Raw genomic sequence first — 6066 nt, forward strand, 5'->3', positions numbered from 1 at the left:
AGTAAAATCCTAGGGTTTGCAATTGGGCTAAAAACTTAGGGTTTATTGAAATCTCAGGGTTTGGAGTAAAATCTCAGGGTCCGGATTAAAATCTCAGTGTTTAGAGTAAAATCTCAGTGTAGTAAAATATCAAGGTTTGTCACAAAAACTTCTGGTTTGGAATAAAATCTTGGAATTCGGCGTAAAATTCCAGCGGTTGAAGTAAAATCTCAGGGGTTTTAAAGAAAAATACCATGGTTTGGAATTAAATCTCATGGATTGAGTAAATCTCATGATATGTTGTAAAATCACGAAGTTTGAAATGAAATCACGATGTTTTGAGTAAAATCCAGTAAAACCTCAGGGGTTGGAGTAAAATTCCATGTTTGGGAAGAAAATCCTAGGGTTGGGAAGAAAATCCCGGGGTCAGGAAGAAAATCTCAGTGTTTAGAGTAAATTCCCAGCGTTGGGAATAAAATCACAAAGTTTGGCGTGAAATCTCAGGATTTGGATTTAACTAAAATAGTTTTGAATATAATTCCGGGGTTTGGAATGAAATATCAGGGGTTGGAGTAAAATACCAGGGTTTGAATATAATCTGGAGTAAAACCTCGGGGTTTGGGATAAAAACTCAGGGGTTGGAGTATCATCCTGGGTATGGGGTAAAATCTTGGGGTTTAGTGTGAACACCCAGGGTTTCAAAAAGTTTGAAGTAAAATCTAAGAGGTTGAAGTCAGGTTTTGGAGTAAATTCTCAGAGTTTGGAGTAAAATCTCAGGATTTGAAGTAAAATATCAGGATTTAGAGTAAAATTCCAGTGTTAGGAGTAAAATCTTAGGGTTCAAAGTAAAATTCCAGGGTTTTGGAGTAAAACCTCAGGGTTCTGAGTAAAATCTCAGGGTTTGGAGTAAATTCCCAAGGTTTGGGAGTAAAATCCCGAGGTTTAGAATGAAATTCTAGGGTATGGAGTAAAATCTCAGGGTTTGGAGTAAAGTCTCAGGATTTGGAGTAAAATTCCAAGGTTTTGGAGTAAAATCCCGGGGATTGGAATGAAATCCTAGGGTTTGGAGAAATTGGAGTAAATTCTTAAGGTTTGAAGTAAAATGCCAGTGTTTGGATAAAATCTGGGGTTTGGAGTAAAATCTCAGGATTCAAAGTAAAATCTCAGGAGTTTGGATAAAAACCCAGGGCTTGGTATAAAATCTCAGGTTTTGTAGTAATATTCCAGGGTTTGGAGTTAAGTCTCAAGGTTTGGAGTTAAGTCTCAAGGTTTGGAGTAAATGTTCGGCGTTTGGAGTACAATTCCTGGGTTTGGAGTAAAATCCAAAGGTTTGGAGTAAAATCCAAAGGTTTGGAGTAAAGTCCCATAAATTGGAGTTAAGTCTCATGGAGTAAAATTCCAGGACTTGGAATAAAACCTTTTTTTTTATATAGATCCATTAATTAATCCTTCCGTTTCCATTTCTATTTAACACCATGTTTTAAAAAAATCCTGAAACTTACTGATATTGTGAACTTTACGTCAGCAGAAGAAAATAATGTGTTTCATGTCAAAATTTAAGGGGTATTCTTTTTTTCAAAATGATTCTGTTTAAAAAAATTGGACTAAAATATTTGCCATCAAAACTCTATCCTCCATTTTTAGCACAGGCTTAGCATGTTCATTTTTAAATTTTAAACAAATTGATCAGAGATATGAAAGCATGACATATCAATTGCTGCTTTTTTTTCCGCTAGAACATTGCCCCAAAAATCAACCTCAAAGTTTTTGTTATCAAAATCTCATTTTTATCAAAATTCATTCTGAAGTTTTTTTTCCCGGAAACATATTGTGCAATGGCAAAGTTAATTTTGAAAACAACTTTTATAAATTTTAAACAAAATTCCAAAACAAGCCACAAGACTGAACCTTTTTTTAGCTTTAAGACAAAAAAATCGCAGATTTCAAGTTGTCTTTTTACACTTTTTAGTGACAACAGAATTATATGTCAAGATAAGCCTGTTCTTTTATTGATCCTAACAACACCCCATGTTGCAAGAAGGCTTCCAGACTTCAAAAAAGGCCGGCAATTATATACAAATTGTTAATTATTAATTACCATGGTTACTTTATGATATTTGGAAGCATTGTTACCACAAGGATGCTGTTAGATTAGTAATTTTTACCATTTTATTGTAAAGTAATTTATTTATTTTGGTTAGTATATTCATAATTCACATTGTATAATGTATGCATGTATACATGGCTTTGTTTAAATACCTCACTAAAAATTACAACTGAGGGAAAATTACAAATTAAAGTACAGGATTAATTTTGCTACATATTCTTATTAATCCTGGATATTTGTATCTTCCTTTCTAATTACAAATCATCAAATTAATCTTGTTAAAAGGTAACATTATGTTGTGATCGCTGCATTCATGATATTAGTGGAATGTTAGTTTATTTGCATAGAAAACTAAGTATCAATTAATTAGTACATGTTATTTGCCGGCCTTTTCATTCTAAAGATTAAGGTTCTCAATGTTACCCATTCCGGGGAAAGCTTCAAAAGTTTGGGATCGGGCACTTCCTGCTTGGAAAGAAGTAGATGATTTAAAAGTTGAACTTGAGGAAAAAGAAGTCTTTTGGGCAGATTGGAAGGAAGACGTTTGATCAACTTGAGAACCTGAAGTCATAGAAAAGCCATTTAGATCAACATTTTTCCTTGCTACAGCTTTGTTAGGCTGGGAGAAAAAATTATTGGCATTTGTCGCATTGTTACAGGCAAAAGATTTTTGTGTAGATTGAAACATTGTAGTTTGATTAGCCTGAGTAATTGATGATCCAGTAGATATATTGGCATCTGTTAAGATTGGTTGGGACATAAACTTATTACCAGATGAAAGTTGGTTACTCTGATAAGCAACACTTGTCTGAGAAACTAATTTAGATTCTGACTTATTTTCTTTGCTCATTGACCATTCTCCAGCCAAAGGAGGGGTCTGAGCTCTCAAGGTTTGGGATTCTATCTCAGCAACCCTCTCTGTCCAGCCCATATTGGAACCAGGCCTACTTCCATTCGGAGATTCAGCCCAGGTTACTCTTAAACCTTTTCCTCGCCCGCTTCCATTACTTGGGGCAGGACTTCCTCTATCTGAACGGTCAACTGATCCTCCCCGTTGAAGAAATGAGAGCTTTTGGGAGCTTACAAATCCAGTTTTTACATTTCCAAATCCTTGACCAAAGGGATCATCTGCCCTTCTTGTTACTTGACCACCTTGACTTTTCATGACTTTAGAATCTAAAATTAGAAGAAAAAATAGTTATCAATGAAATAATGTAACTATTTCCCAAAGTATAAAAGATAAAATGATTTTGACAACTAATTTGACAGTTTAAACTTCTCATGAATCTATCTTGTATAAAAAAATATCATTAATTGGTTGTGTAAATGTCACCAATAACTTTTCAGAAGCTGTTTTAAACTTAAACTCTAAAAAGAAACTTGGTTGCAAAATTAAGCCAAAATTATTTAAGCCGGAATTTTATTTTAAGGATAAATTTTTAAAAAAAATACCTCTTTGAATCATTGACTCTATTTGCTGCCGCTCAAGCATTACTCTTTCTTCTTGTCGTCTCATTTCTTCTAAATGTCTCATTTCGTCCTGTTTCCGGGCCATTTCCTTCTTTTCCATTATAAGCCGCTGATTTTGTTCTTCCTGTCTCATTTTTTCCATTCTTTTTCTTTCCTCTTCTTGACGGAAAAGTTTTTCTTGCCTCATTTTTTCTTGTTCCATTTTTCTATGAGCCATCATTTCTTGCTGCTTTTTCTGTTCTTCAATCCTTGCAAGCTCTTTTCTCTTCCTCTCTTCTTCTGCTCTCATCATTGCCTCTTGACGCATAGCATCCTCATTTTTAATTCTTGTCTCCTCTTGTCTTATCATTTCCAGTCTTTTCTCTTCCTCATTTTTGACTCTCATGCTTAAGCTCAAGGCCTCCTCCTGAATTCTCAGAACTGTGTTTTTAATGTAAGCTTCTCTCTCCTCTTCTATTTCTTTTCTAGACTTGACAGAAACAGTTTTGTACTCAGATGAAGAAATTTTCATACTGATTTCTTGCTGTTCTCTCAAAAACTCTTCTCGCCTTTTGAGAGCTTCTTGCTTTCTCTCCACTCCACTCTGTTCTACCTGGAATTTCTGTTCTGTCATTTGAATTTTTTGTTCTTGCTTTGATGGTTCCTCATACTTGGAGAAATTCTGTTCCTTCTTGAAGAACTTTCCAACAAGCTCAACTTGATCTTTACGAGCCTTAGGTGCTTGATACCCATCTGTAAAATTATGTTTGGCCAAGTTATTGATTTTTCCAGTGTTATAGATGGGACCAACCATTTGGGTAAGATCAGATTTATGTGTATTTGACTCTCTGTAATGGTGAGATTTGTTGACTTCATAAGTTGGGGTATATGATCGAGCCCGCAAATCACGCTGATGTGGTGCATTTAATGGTGCTTTATAATGATGGGATCTGTCCACTGGTAAAATTGGTCCATTCATTGGAGAAGGAGGTCTATGTCTGACAGAGAAATCAGCCCCATAATTATGTTTTCTTTCAACTTTAAATACTGGACCATGAGTTTCTTTCTGATTATGTGATACAGCAAAATCATGACCATATGAATGTTTAGTGTTGACTTTATAAACTGGCCCCACTTGTGACTTTAATTCATTTGAAATTGGCTGATTTGGTTGATAGATGTGCTTATAATCAGCATTGTAAACAGGGCCATTCATTTCCTTTAGGTCAGCAATACTCTTGAAAATTTCATGAAAATGATGATTTCGCTCTGGTATGTCATAGCTGGGACCTTGCAGCTCACTAAGTTTTTGAACATTCTTTACCAATTCAGTGAACTGATTGCTTCTCTCTACATCATAGATTGGATAGTTTAAGGACTTTTGGTCAACAACAGTTTTTTCTGCTTCTCTATAAGCATGGTTAGAGTCAACATCATATATAGGACCACTTAGAGTTTTAAGGTCATTATAATGTGCATCCTGTTGAATATAAGAGTGTTTTCCTGCCTTCAAGTCATAAATAGGACCAACAAGACTCTTTAGATCTGTTAATCTCTTTTCAATTTCCTGATAGCAATGTTGTCGTTGCATATCATAAACAGGACCATTCAAAGATTTCAGCTCATAAACCTTTTTCTCCAATTCTGAAAAGCAATGCTTTCTATCAATATCAAAGACTGGTCCAGTTAATGTCTTTAAATCTGCTAATTTGGCTTCAATTTCTGTAAAGTGATGAGCACTGTCAATATTGTACTTAGGACCTGAAAGAGTTTGAAGATCATTTTTATGGGCGTTTGTATCTGAGAAGTTGTGCGCATGATCAACATCATAACACGGACCATTTAGTGATTTCAAGTCATTTTTATGTGCACTTCCTTCTTTATATCCATGTGCCCGATCAATGCTGTATATGGGATATGTCAGTGATTTCAGATCTACAATATGCTTTTCTATTTCAGCATAATGATGAGCATTGTGAATATCATAAACTGGACCCTGTAGAGTCTTCAAATCAGCAATTTTTGATTCAATCTCATTAAACTTATGTGCATTTTCTGCCAAGTATACTGGACCATGGATATTTTTCAGGTCAGACAGGAGACGAATGAATTCAGTAAAGTTATGAGCATGTTCCACAGAATATACTGGATAATTCAGATCTTTCTTATCAAACTTATTTGTTGTTGTTTCAGAATAGTCATGCTTTCTATCAATGTCATATACTGGATAGTTCAAATTCCTAATATCTGAGAGTTTCTTTTCAATCTCCTGATATTTGTGTGACCTTGCCTCAATATCATAGCAAGGACCTGTCAAACCTTTCAGAGAAATAATATGCTTTTCAATTTCATTGAACTTATGCTCTCTATCAATATCATAAATAGGGTAGCAAAGATCTTTTCTAGATTCTTCTTGCTTTTCAAATTCTTCATAATGATGTGCCCTATCTATATTATATATTGGTCCAGAGAGATGCTTCAAATCAATCAACTGCTTTTGCAGATCAGCATACTTGTGATCTCTTGAAATG

At 34.8% G+C, this 6066-nt stretch overlaps 1 protein-coding gene across 1 annotated transcript in view; it reads right to left on the reverse strand.

The window, feature by feature from the left end:
* LOC111710520 (uncharacterized) overlaps positions 1-6066 on the reverse strand; it is a 31492-nt gene that overhangs the window by 13772 nt on the left and 11654 nt on the right. The gene's annotated exons all lie outside the window — the stretch shown is intronic.

This window comes from Eurytemora carolleeae, unplaced genomic scaffold (genome assembly GCF_000591075.1).
Source record: "Eurytemora carolleeae unplaced genomic scaffold, Eaff_2.0 scaffold170, whole genome shotgun sequence".
In the NCBI taxonomy this organism is placed as follows: Eukaryota; Metazoa; Arthropoda; class Copepoda; order Calanoida; family Temoridae; genus Eurytemora; species Eurytemora carolleeae.